The sequence below is a fragment of the Anas platyrhynchos genome, chromosome 3 (assembly GCF_047663525.1).
Source record: "Anas platyrhynchos isolate ZD024472 breed Pekin duck chromosome 3, IASCAAS_PekinDuck_T2T, whole genome shotgun sequence".
Taxonomy (NCBI): Eukaryota; Metazoa; Chordata; class Aves; order Anseriformes; family Anatidae; genus Anas; species Anas platyrhynchos.
This window is the reverse complement of record NC_092589.1, coordinates 69,187,812-69,201,568: the sequence shown is the minus strand read 5'-3', so window position 1 is coordinate 69,201,568 and position 13,757 is coordinate 69,187,812. Positions and strand designations below refer to the sequence as shown.

Here is a 13,757-nt window from a genome sequence, read left to right as displayed (position 1 = left end):
AAATGAAGTTTAGACTCCAATAAGTAGTTTGTTCCACAATGGAAATTAGATTTTTAATTCTGATGTCTTACCATAAGAAAACAGTCTGTTCTGCTGCAAATGGTACTGAAGCCATAGCTCTTGAACTGTTTAAAGTTAGAAGAGGATAAATTAATGAAATAATGAGCCTTCCTAATCTCTAATTTCCTTAGTTTGATGAATTTCAGCATAGTATGTTTCATTAATATTATATAAGAAAATGATTTGCAGGCAAATTAAGTGGTTGACACAGGTACTAAATAATAAAAGCATAGAAATTAAATGCAAACATGCAATTAATTACAAGATTAATGTCTCTTATCTGGTCCCATGATATCTTTCGAGCAGGCCTGCATATACATAATCGTATTAGAAGAGCATGAAAATATTTATATGCACACCTTAATTTAATAATGATGATATTCTGTACATCATGTTGTTACAGCACACGCTGGTGAAGTGTACTATTTTCCAACAGAAAAACTGCAAAAATAGTATGTGGATCTCAGATTTCTCTGATGTTTGAAGGGCCATATGCCTTTACACAGCGAGATTCATGCAGTGAGGAAGCTGTAACAACAATGTGATCTGCATTGACAACCAATGATACCAAAACATTCTCAGTGACTGCCACTGTTCAGATAATTTTCCCTATGAAGCTCTCTGCTGTCTGCCCAGGCACTTGGCCTAGTGGTCAGACTTGGGGAGCAACAGGAAAATAGTCACAATTAAAACAGACTTCATTAATTTCTTGTAAAGCTGAACATTTGAAGGGCCTTGTCATGCCAAATTTGGTTTTCACGGGTAAACATGTTTTAAGTATGGTGTCCTTTCCATCCATCTTACCAATGAAATCTTTATGCAGAACAAGAGTCTGAAAAAGCAGATCAACGCCCTGTTGGGTAAATTATATTCATGGTATTGCACAAGCCTCAACAACTTTTCATTCTTCTGGATTTCCCTGCTCTCGCTTGAGCAGACATGGTGATGTTTTGACCTGCAGCCACATTCCTGAGAGTGCAGTCAGGTGTCAGTGTGGTGGCCTTAGGAAAGCCCACTCCCAAGTCACAGTGAGCCCATCTCTGCCTGAGGTCACCAGAGGTGACATCATCCGGATGAATTTCACCTGCCCAACTCAGGTGTAAACGTGGGTCTGTGTGTTCACGCTGGGTTTTATAAACAAAAAGCATTTGACCTGTACAGAGTAATTTAGCTGCAATTTAGTTAACATTCTAGTTCAATCCATAAATAAACTGGTGACTGAAATGAAAAGCTAATTTATTTTTTTACATCAATGAAGTATTTAGTCACTTTAAAGCCCTATACAACCCTTATAAGCTACTCTGTTCCAAACATAATTAACCAATTCATGTTGCTCCATAACAATGTTTAAGGTACCTACATTTCTGTAGCGATATGGCCTTCATGAATATAATTCTTTAAATCAGTATGTGTGCTGGATATGATAGGTATAACATTTGATTCACTCATGCAGCTTAGAAGAGAATTTCTGCCTTCTCTCTGTTTCTTTAATTTTTACTAAGAAAAAAAAAAATCAATGGAAAATGAAATGCATATTGTTACAGTGAAATCCTATTTAATGGTGAACTTCAATTCAGAAAGGCAAGGAAATTCAGAGTTAAGGCTGGATTTCATTCTTAGTTATAACTGCAGCCTGACAATCTTCTTTCACACAGGTGATTTCTGGAGAGCAACTGCTATTGAATAGCACAGAAATGCTTCCTATTTTTAATGCTAATGGTAGTTTTTTTTTTTTTCCATGTATTTTTGTACTAGTAGCTGTGTAAAGCTCTAGTACAGAGTGTCTCAAATGCCACGCATGCACAGAAAATGATTTAATCCCTGATTTTTCCCTCACACTTTTCATTTTAACTGTCAGCCTGACCCCCTGCTCTCTTTGCACCAAGCACAATCCAAACTGTGCTGAGGGGGGAAATAAAGTCAACTTGTCAGCTGAAGATTGTGACCACGCTTGTACACAGCTGGGATGCCAAAGGTCCTCTGCTGGAGGAATGACATGTGGTGGCAGTGGACAGTTTATGCAGGTTTTGAGAGGCTGTAGCTTTGGAGAGGTGTCCCAGCTGGAAGACCATCTCCCTGGGCCACCTTCATGGAGATAGGCTTCTTCAGAGGGCTCCTACTCTAGATGTAAGGGGGCTTGTGCAGACTGATTTCTAGTCCATGGTGGCAGGCCAAAACTCACTCCTGAACCAGCAGAAAATACTGCAGCTGGATTTGATTCTGGTCCATTTTCTGCTGGCTCAGAAGTATGTTTTGGCCCGCCATCACTCAGTGCATGGGAGGGAGGTGGTGTATCAGCCCCACACCTGAGAGACCTGCAGTGGCCTGATCACAGGCCAACCATCACCTGTGTGCTACTTCTCTGCTCAGTGCCAGGAATGCAAAAACATACCCCCAGCCCAGTAAAAAAAAAAAAAAAAAGGCTACTGAATGTGAATGATGTTTTCTTTTGTTGCATATCCAAAGTACAGATGCTAATATTGTAGAGAAATTGTAAAGCAATCTCAGAAGCAGTGAGCAGAGGCAGGTAAGTACCCTGCCAAAATGTCAGACCTGGTTTATCTCCTGTGAGAGGACCTTGTAGCTCACTTTGCTTCATAGGTTTTATCTTGCTTTATGCGAGTCATCCTTCCTATCCTTTAGGTCATCAGTGGCTTTGGTAATACATTTGGCACTGCAGAAGGATCCTGTAGGCCATGAATTTCTGTTCCGACCCTCTGAAAAATCTGCAGGTGACACCTTCCCAGATCAATTTCAATTTCATTTACTTACTTATTTACTTTAACTGAGTCTGTTCCACCATTACGTGTAAGGTCTGTGTGGTTGACAGAGACCATCATGCTGTTGCATTAAATGGAAAGGAAGAGGAAAGGACCTTGGAGCCCAAGGGAGGAGCTGTAAACCAGAACCATCTCATACTTACAAATGAAGAACACTATGTTGCAAGTAGCTGGACTTCTCATTTAGCAGGAGATGAATTATTTTCAACTAAATACATATATATATTTATTTTTGAATTATATAACAGAAATTTAAAAACAGATGCAGAAAATTGGGCCTCCCTTGTAGTTTTGGCTTTGTAATGGCCATCACGGCTGAGTAGTGAGCAAACAGCAAAAGCACGGAGTGAGAGAAGTACCTGTACTCTTTATCCTTTATTCCATTATCCTTTGAGGAGAGTGACTTTGTAGTGGCCCCTGTCACCAAGTACTTCCCTTCTTGGAGGCCTGGAAAACTGCAGAAGTAGGAAGGCAGAGAGGACCTGTGGAAGTTCCCGTGGGTTATCACTGCATCAGCTCTGGACACCCAGCTTGAAGCTCCTTAAAAGGACCTTGTTTTTAGAAAGAGACAGTAATATCTTTCAAGTTCCGTAAACAGGACATCCAAAATTAGTTGATTCCCTAAAATACTGACTTTTACCAGATCCACAGAGGGATTTAGAGATGCTGATGTTGAGCTTTTTTACTGTAATTTTTATGCGATAACTCTTGCAGCAGAATTTGTAAACCTGAGTTAAGCACTCTAATTCCCTATTAAGGGAAACCAGCCAGGCCAGGAAGGATGTAACCTACTGAAGTCCCACACTGCTGCAGCCCTGGGGTAGTTACCTACTTAAAATTGGTATTCACTTTCCAGAGCCTCCTGCTGTGCCTCAGGAGACCCTTTGGAGCTAGTGTACAAGCTTCTTGTCCAGAAGGTACCCAGCTTTGTGAAACAGCTTAACCCTTAAAGCTTTTGCCTAAGTGGCTTCAGTGGTTGGCTTGTTCTGAAGAGCTTGAACTCACGTCTTCTACTTCTGTGGCATATTTATTTCCTGCCAGATTAGAGGTAGATCTGACAAGGGCATTTCCAGTTCATCCTTAAAGAAGTTGTGCTGCTCTGAAAATAAGTATACTGTCTTCACAGGCAAGAATAATGTAGTGGAGGACGTTCACCAGAAAGGGAAAAATCCTGGCCTCCATGCATTAAAAAATGGTTGGAAAAAAAAAATGCATGAAATTTTAATGTCTTTGCATTTGTCATATTATCCATGAGCAAGCAACTTTGAGCATTATTGCAGCTTGAGGGGCTGCAAAGCGAGGCAGCAGCAACCCACAGATGGGAGATCATGAAAGAAGGTCAAGGCCTCGAAAAGTTGAAGTCAAAATGAATCACAGGCACACAGGCATCTCTCCTTTGAAGTAGCTGGAGATTTGGGAAAGTGTGTAGCAGCTTAGTGCCATCCCAGGTGAAATGCTAATGTGAATATCTTTCATCCTTCAGCACCAGTGACACAATTAAGGGGCCAATTTAAGGGCATTTTTTCTTAAAATTCATTTTACTTGTTTTAAGTATGTAGATGATAGCTGGAATTTGCAGTAAAAGACATTCAGATTTATGGGAAATGCACATATCTATTTGAGGAGCAAATTTGTCCCACTGAAGCAGGGATTTTTCAACTTTTCTGTGTTTTGAAAATGCTACCAATAACTTCCATAAAAACTGCAATAAATAAAATAAATAAAAACAGTTGTGCTCTGAGGAACTAAATATCCTTAGTTTTAGCCAAGAATAAGATTTTTCAAAAGCCAAATAAATTCAAATTTTAAATTATATTTTTACATTAGATATTAAATGCTCTCTAGAATGAAGTCATTGTAATTTAATGTGCTGATGTAAAAACAAACAAAAAAAAACCACAATCTATTTCTTACACTAAACTAGTAGTTCTGTGTATCTGAAAGCTATATATCACTTTTATAGATGTACCTTTGCACCTTCAATATTCATACCTGCTATTTTTTAACCTGCTTATTTTTATTTGAGAAACAAAAACAGCATCTAATTGTAGATGCACAGACAGTCCTCAGGTGTACATGCGTTCATAGTTGGGCATTTTACAGGGACAGAAATTCAGGAACAACTCTTGCAATTTTCAGGAGCATCAGGAAGAATCTGACATCATCCTTCATACTATCATACTGACTCACATATATGCAGCTTTCTGGGAACTCAACCTAATTTCCCAAGCACTTGCTTCTTGTTTTTGGCAACACTGAATTAAGTTACACTAGCATTTGTCACCTGAGGAATCTTGAGTCATTTAACTTGTTTTGAATCAAAGCACTCAATCAAGATTGGCTTATCAGTGGCAGGGGTACAGCAAGAACTGTAATGCTTTTCACCTGCTGCTTTATCAACTGTCTCTCAATAGCTGTAAGACTTAGTCCATAAACTCCCATCAGTTTAAACTGTATTAGCAATGTACAGTAATGGCAAGAGAGCAATAAGAAGTGATGTTGTACTTCTTAGGGCACTAGTGAGCTATTTTTCTTGATGCTGGGAATCATCCAGGTCTATTACTGTGGGCTTTGAGCTCCTCTGAGAAAACTAGGAGCTAATGATGATCTTAACTGAACCGAAACTTTTAAAACTGTTACTCATATTATCTAAAAATATTCATCACTGTATTTATAATGTCCTGTGCCTTAGGCATAAAAACCACTGCAAGTGAGATGAACTAATAAAATTTGACAGAGAACTTTGTTTTCTCCAAGAGAGAGAGCTGTCAGTCCTTCCACATCCCAATTTCCTCTAACAACTGAAACCTCAAACTGGTACATTTGGAACAGAGTAAGAGCAAATCTTTCCCATATAAAGCCATCTATTTACAAGCTTTATTCTTGAATTATAAAAATAATGGTGATCAAACTTTTCCAGCAGCCCAGTGACTCTGACTAGTTTTCATAGGCTAAAATGTAGTGTTTGCAGCAGCTCTCATCTTTTACTAAGACTTCTAGCCAGGGAAATTGCAGCTCACCATAACCCATACTTGATTCTTGGATTCTGTTTAGAAACAGATTGCAAATCTCACTTTTTGAATTAATTTCTGGAAGATTATGGCAGAAGAGTTACTTGTTTAAAAGTACTGTAGTCATCAATTAGTGTTTGTAACTGTTTCTGTCAGCTTTCACGTGGAAAGCTAATTTTGTCATTTATTATTCTAATCTAGATCAAATCCTTAGATTTAGGAGCGGTCATGTCTCTAGTCATATGGGGGTACATTGTGACAATTTGTAGAAGTTAATGGGCTGCAGTTAGCTTCAGTCTGTTTATTTGCCAGAATAGCCTGAAATAGAGTTCTTTTATTGTATGGCCATCTGAAATTATATTTTTGATTGCATCAGAAAGATTGGAACATTTTCAGTCTATCCGGTACTCTTCAGACTGGGAAGTTGCCAAGAGCATATATGGAGAGAACTTCAGTTTTGAAGGGAAAAAGCCTGTGGTCCCCTCTGTCCTTCTGTGATTTGTAGCTGGAAAAGCACTAGGAAATTGCTAGTTGGAAGCCAGCTGTCTATTTCAAAATTGAGGCATATTCTTAGAATAAATTTCCTTTTTCTTTCTTTGTTGTATGACTAGTGAATGAAGCTGACTATTAGCAAGTTGCATTCAAAGAACGAACGAACAAACAAACAAAACCAACACAAATTTGCTTGTAATGATTTACTACTGGCTCTATCAAAATAGCTGCCTGAAAATTTTCTCTCTGCACTTTCCTTTGCTATTTTTAAATGTGTCTTGTATTAAAAAATAAGTCCCTTGTTTGCACTTGCAGTCACTGCAACAGACTGTCTCAGCAGTGTATTTCTAAATATTAAATGGAGGAGTAAGTTTTATAAAAATAGCCTTAAAGCATTTCCAATTCCTTTATTATTAAAGAGTTATAAAACACAAGTAGTTGTGAGCACATGTGTGTGAACCTGTATGAAATCTTATTATAAATGCATTTTCAAGAATTGCTGTAGTTGACAATACACAAGATTCGTGAAATTTATTAGGTAAGATCTCATCTTAAGCAGCTGCTCTAGAGACTCTTGAGACTTGTTGAATATATGATTCTGCTTTCTTTTTATCAGAACCCACTCTATGCTGGCCCCTCAAGCTGTCACCTGAAAAAAGCAGAGCCTGAGTCAGCCACTGCTTTGAAGTAGATATACCTAGACTTTGAATTTTAGTGAGCTCCCCCAAAATGCGCTAACATTCAAGCCAGCTCGTATTCAAATAAAAATAAAGAATGAAAAATAGCAAAACAAAACAACAAAAGGAAACAACAGCAACAAATACTCAAAACAGAGAAGCCAAGGTAAAAAAATAAAATGTGCTTTCCTCCTGTATAGTGTGTCCTTCCAGTTGGCTTGGTGATCACTTGGGCTTCTCCAGCTCTTGGGAAGTCCCATCCACCTGACCAGGTCTGGCTGGCTGTTCCTCGCTCCTCATGGCATGTCCTGCATGCTTCAGTTTCATGCTGGGGCTTTCCTTTGCCTATTGTGTCTTGCCATCCCAACAGCCCTCTCACCAGGGCCATTGAAGGAAAGAGTAATCCCACTTCCCTCCTTTGGAGCCCATCTGAGACAGTGACTTTGCAGAAATGTAATGGAGGATGAGGAACTTAAAGACACAACCAACACTGTGCAATATAGAGATGTTTTTCACCAGGGAAAGTATCTGCAAGATTTGGTTCTTGTTGTCCAGACCTGTAATGCAAGTAAGAAGGTGGTCAACTGGTGATGTGGGAAGAGAAGAAGATAGTAATAAGGAACAATTCTCTCCCCATCTTAAGGCATAAAGATGTCACTTGGAAGGGCTCAAAGCCTTGGGTAAAAAAAAAAAAAAAAAAAAAAAAAAAAAAAGTCTTTTTTCTTTTGGAGATACAGAGCAGAAAACAGATAAGGAGATGAGGAACTCCTGGTTAGCTTTTTTACTCTTCTGCTGGCTTTTCTTCTCTGAGGAAAAAAAAAAAAAAAAGGTCTAAGTTTTCAAGGCCTGGAGCTTTTCAGACCAGCCTGAAGATTTGAGCTACATGGAGTCCACAGTGCTGTCCTCTTGTAAAGAGATTAAAGTGGCCATGTTTGGAAAATAAAGAGCTAACCTGCTCAAGATACTGCAAGGAATCTGCATTTCTTTCGAGCGTTAGTGGGAGCTTGAGGTACTTTGCAACTAACCATCAATAAATTTCACCCTTTGTGCTGAGATCAAGTGTACAGCCTGTACATCATTTAAATGCGACTGAAGATTTCGAAATAATGACTCAGTGGGAATTAAGTGATGGATAGGCTTCGTCTTGCATGGTTTTCACTCTCTGATGTGTAGGTTAATAGACTTACTCATATTCTAATTCAGTATATGGCTTTAGCTGGGATTCAAGCATTGGTATTTCACTCTTCAATGATGCTTGATGCCTATATTCTGAAAATATCTTAGGCTGATTTATTCTTCCATGACAGAAATATATTAAAAATAAATAAATCTTTTGTGTTGGCCTTCAAGACTATTATATCTTCTTGAGACATTATCCAGTATGATCATGGAGAATGTACATTATAGGAGCAGTTGACTAATAGAATAAATGTACATATTCCAGTGGAGTTATTATCAGTGTATATGTGGGAGAACTTGCTCTTTAGAGCCATGGTCATTTTATTATAGAATGTTGTGACTACTTCTGTAAATTACTATAAACTGTCATGCAGATGCTTTAATACATTAATTGAAGATCGTTGCTTCAGTCTTTACCTTATTAAAAGAGGTAGAGAAGAGGGTTTGCACATGCTAATGTAGATTTTTTAACCTGTGTAACAGATACTTCAGAATGATGGGAAAATAAGAAAAGATAAGTTTCTGTGCAAAATTAGTGCAGAAACTTGTTCCCTGTGTGCAATCAATTCCAGAGCAATGCTGGACAAATAGGAGGCTTCACATGCTTAAGATCTTTTAGAAAAATCTGAAACTTTAGCTTTCAATGAGATCTCAATTGATTCTCCTGGAAAAGGTTTTAGCAAATCTTGTTAATTTATTCTTTTACAAGCTGCCTATGTGCATTAACTGCAAACAGCAAAATATGGAAGCAATGTCCATATCCTCATTAGGCAGCCATTCAAATGCAGTATGGTGCTGGAACTTCAGCTGCAATAGAAGCAGCTGGATCCTGGGGGTGTTTGAGTTTGAGATGTGTGCTTTTCCATCTTTACCTACAGTAAAGTGTGCCAACATTTCTGCTGACGGGTGTTTGAGATTCCACATCCAACTTTAAGCACGTAAATAAATTTGACCTGATTCTCATAGGGGCATAAACTCAGCTCACTGTGAATCAAAGTAAAGTTTTTAAGACCTTGTTTTATTTTTTCTTTTACTTTTACATAAACACACTAAAATGCACTCAAGTGAAAAAGCCTGGCAAAATCACAGTCCTGTGACAGATATTATCAACTTAGCTATGCCATAAGAGCAGTCAGTCACTAAATGAAGTGTGTCTGTCTTTTTTTTTAAATACATGCTTGGAACATTTGGAAAGATAACTATGTATAGCAGTCATTATCATCATGCAGAAAGTGTTGTCCCACCTGCAGGCCTGCTCTAGCAGTGCTATAGAGCAGCCTGTACAGATGTGTTTGTCTAGTGAAATCTCAGCTCAAGAAATAGACTGCTAATCTCTTATCTGCTGGAATTTGTGGCATGCTGAAGGATTAACACACCTCATGCTAGAGATTAAAAGTACTGGTAGCCTCTTTTCTTTACCCTCTAAGGTACTTTTTAACTGATGCAGTGGGGACATATCAGTGGAAAGAGACCAAATAAAGTACGAAAGAGAGGAGGGAAAGCAATTAAGTTAAAAGAAATTTGACATGGAGAGTATCAGGATTTAGTGTCGGAGTAAAACAGCCCCAAATGTTTAAATCACGTAGTCATTCTTTGCAAGTCAGTGATTCATCCAGCATACAGCAACCGTGGTTGTGTGGCCTGTTCTGAATGTTGTACTGCATTGATTTTGTGTTGTAAATGGTGTTTTAATATTTTGGGGAGGACATGGAAATAGACTGGCAATCAAAGCCAAGTCAAAAGTAATGAGGTTCTAACCTCATGAAAAATAATTACTGGAGAACATGATGATATGTATTTAGTACCTTATTTCATGCCAGCGTGTATATGCTAGGAACCGAGCACAAGCTTCAGAGGTTTTTAGATATGAGGATATCTGCCTCCCGAAGTTTATGGTGTTACCATGGCTGATAAACACAGAGGAACTCAACTGACAGAAATTTCCATATGCCTGGAGGAGCAAGTAAAAGTAGCGCACAGCAGCTACCAGCCCAGGCATTTAAACAGAATTAAATGGCTCCCAATGCAAAGATGAGGCTTTATCTTCTGGCACTATTTCTAAAGAGGCTATAAAGAAGTATTGTTTAATCTCTGCTAGCATATCATGAAACACCCATGATAGATGCCTAGCAGTGTGACATCTGGCAGCTGAGGAGCAATTCTGACTGGCTTCTTACTTCAAAATACACGTCTGACTCAGTAGCAAGTACTAGGTGTTATCTAGCAAGAACTGAAATTGATTTGATTGGTTCTGATACAGAATGTTAATTCAAGTGCCAGCAAAAATTCGAGGAACGGGTCTTAAATTGGTGTTTTACAGAAGAATGTCTTTTATTTGCTCTGTGTTAGTGAGTGAGTGTCATGAGTTCACGAGATCAAAGTTCAGAGCTAAGCTGACGATTTTCCAGTTTTAACTTGGCTTTAGACTTGGCTGTTGATCCTAGTGGGAGATCAACACTCAACTATTGCAAAATTGGCCTCTAACAGGTAGAAAACCTCAGTGTTATGAAGCTTTCTGTAGTGACATTCTTTCCAGAGCTTTCTCTGAAGGCTCTCAAACAGTATAACTTTTCTTCAAGGTGTGAGTGAATGGCACTTCATCAGTAAATGAAAATACTGCCAAAGCCAATGTGACAAACCGAAGGCTTAGGAAAGAAATCACCCTCTTTGTGTCAGACTTGTAGTGGTGAAGAGTATTAAAACCAACAGGGAAAAATGATGCAAATATAATATGCTGGCTATTTTAACACTATTATGATATTTAGGAGAGATACTGTCTAGTGAGTGCCAGAGGTGAAAACAGTGGGTTAGTTGCTTTTTCCTCTGTCTGAAGGAAGTAGTAGGTTTTCCACAGACATTGAAAGCTTCTTTTCAATGTTTGCTAATTCATTCTTCTTAAAAAAGGATGGGTATGTTATTATTCTTGTACAGGTATTAAAGACTTGGGAGCTAAGACTCTTGTATTATTAGATCATTGCTGGCAGGAAAAATAGAACACAGATAATGCTATCAAGCATTTTCTGTACAATTCAGGCATCTTATGTTGGCTTTTAGCATTATCCAAATATTACATTATTCTTTGTTGCACTGTCTGACATTGTCACTAGTTAAAACCAGTAAATTGAGATTTGTTTCTGCATTTCTGTTTGGAGGGAGATGAGTTGTTCTCTTCCATTCACATTTTATTAATCTTCTGGTTTGGTTTCTCTTATTTATTCATTTCACCTGTTTTTCATGGTAGTAGTTAGCATCAGTTGTGGCTTACACTGATGAGGGGAGAGGAACATATCAACTCCTCTGCATGGCATTCATGTCAGCAGTGGAGCTGTCTTCAGGTATGGCAGAAGAGTTAATGTGGGCACTGTCTTAGGAGTAATTAAACTGCATTAAATGGGCAATCCTTGCCTGATGTCTGAGGACTTTTGAATTTATTCTGTTTAAATATCTAAATTATGCTTCTCTTCATGATGAAGAGACAAAAGAAGAAACGTGTATGTCTGTGTCATATACCAAGTGTGAAATGTTCCACTAAGTTCTGACCAGAGAAGGAACCCAACTGCTTGATTTCAGAATGAGTTTTCTCACACAATAAAAAAATAAATAAATAAAGTGTGCACAAGAAGTAGAGGCAAGCAATACATATGTACTCAATGTCATTTATGTAGTTAATGTTTTGAAAGCCAGTGAAATTTGCAGGGCTACTTCCATGGTTCTCTGACAAATAATTTCCTGTATTTTTTAAACTCTGTTGCAAAAGACAATTTTTACTTAAATGCTCTCTCAAGCCACAGAGACTGTATGCTGGTCCACAAACAAACTTTATCTACAAACTTGGAGGTGTTCAGGTTCATAGTGTTGATTCTTGTTCACGACTGCTTTTGCTGAATTCCTAATTACTTTTTGTCTTAATTGCTATTTCAGTAATACAATAGCAGATGGAATTTTTGATCCTCTAAAAAAGTAATCATAAATGATGTCCAACAGCCAACTCGTATGGAGCAAGGAATACATTATTGGAAAAATCATTTCATGAATGATTAAGTGAAGATATATTTAGTTTTCTGTACATCTAAGTAGGATCCAAGATACTTCTTTCCAGAACGGATGCAGTAACACAACGGATGTAATACAACGTTTGCTAATGGGCATGGCTGAGATATAGAGGACTAATAACCACCTGCATCCCGTGTGAAGCAGGGAACACATTAGAGATACAAATTTTTAAACATTCAATTTATTAATGAGATAAGACTACAAAAACAGTACTAGGCAAGAGGACAGCACTGCATGAACCTTCCCTGTAGGACAAAAACATAAGAAAAGACTATCTACCCAACTGGTTGAAGAATTATATACACGTTTACAAGATTAGTATGTGGATTTAAATTGCAGTCACTGTTCAAATTTCTTACTCCACAGGCAGTGGCAGGAGCTGAGGATCCATCGCTTCCACAGCATTCATGTCTTAGTCTCAGATGTCGTCTCTGTTGAGTGTGTTTATTTCCCACGGTTATGTTTTGAAGTAGAGTAAGAAATGTAAAAGTGGAGGCAGTAGTTGTGGAATCATAGTTTCTACTTACCTAGCAGTCTCCCGTCAAAACACAGGATTTAGCACAATAAAGTTTGTTCTCTTACTATCTGTGTCAGATTATTTGTCAGTGAGGTATGTTAGATGAATATAACTACCCAGCCTCCCGTGCTTTCCAGTGTCTGCTTGGTTGAATCACGCCATGACTGACACTGAGACACACTAGTGGGAGGATTGTTTATGAGAAAAAGGGAAACAAATTTGACACTTGAGTTTACAAGGGAAGTTGTTGCTGGAGCACAGATGCTCATTGCTGCCAAATACTCACAGCTGAGGTCAGGGAAATCTGTCAGGGAAAGCAGAGCAGCCTTGAAGCGATGTTTTTTTTTATGAGCTGGCAGAAGAGAGCACACATGAAATATGAAATATTGTTACAGCTGAGCAGAGAGCTCCCCTCTTTCCTTTACAACCTTAAGATTGCCTAATGCCTTTTTCTTTGTATGAGCCTCTAATAAGACATGTGCAGAACATGCTTCCTTTCTCCTTCTTGGGTTTCCTGAGAGACCTACAGTTTCTCAGCCTACAGGCTGATGACAGTGACAGCAGCAGCCAGGAGGACTTGGACTAACTGTCCCCTTCTGATGTCCTTTTGCAGTCCTTGGCAGCAGTTGTTATTGCTCCTGCTCCATATCAACGTGATGCGTTTTGTGCCTTTGCATGGAGCAAGGGTGGCAGTGGAACAGGCTTGATCAGCACAGAAATACTGACCAACATTGGATCTGGGGAAAGGGTAATTCAAAAGCACATATATGCCTGTGCTGTGGATATTCTGTGACTAAAAAAATAGAAAAGGCAGGTTGTTTGGGCTGAATAAGGCTGTACAGTTCTGATGGAAGAGTACAAGAAACAGATACTTGGAATGGAAAAGGATATCACAGAGAAGACTGAAGAAAGGACATAAAATAATATGTACCATAAAATAGTGGGCTTTCAGATACAACAGTTTCTCAAGAGTAGGAGGAGAAAATTA

The 13,757-nt window shown here is 38.5% G+C and overlaps 1 protein-coding gene across 5 annotated transcripts in view; it reads left to right on the top strand.

Annotated features, from left to right (window-relative positions):
* The window catches only part of SLC35F1 (solute carrier family 35 member F1), a 244,252-nt gene that overhangs the window by 121,658 nt on the left and 108,837 nt on the right, over nucleotides 1-13,757 (top strand). The gene's annotated exons all lie outside the window — the stretch shown is intronic.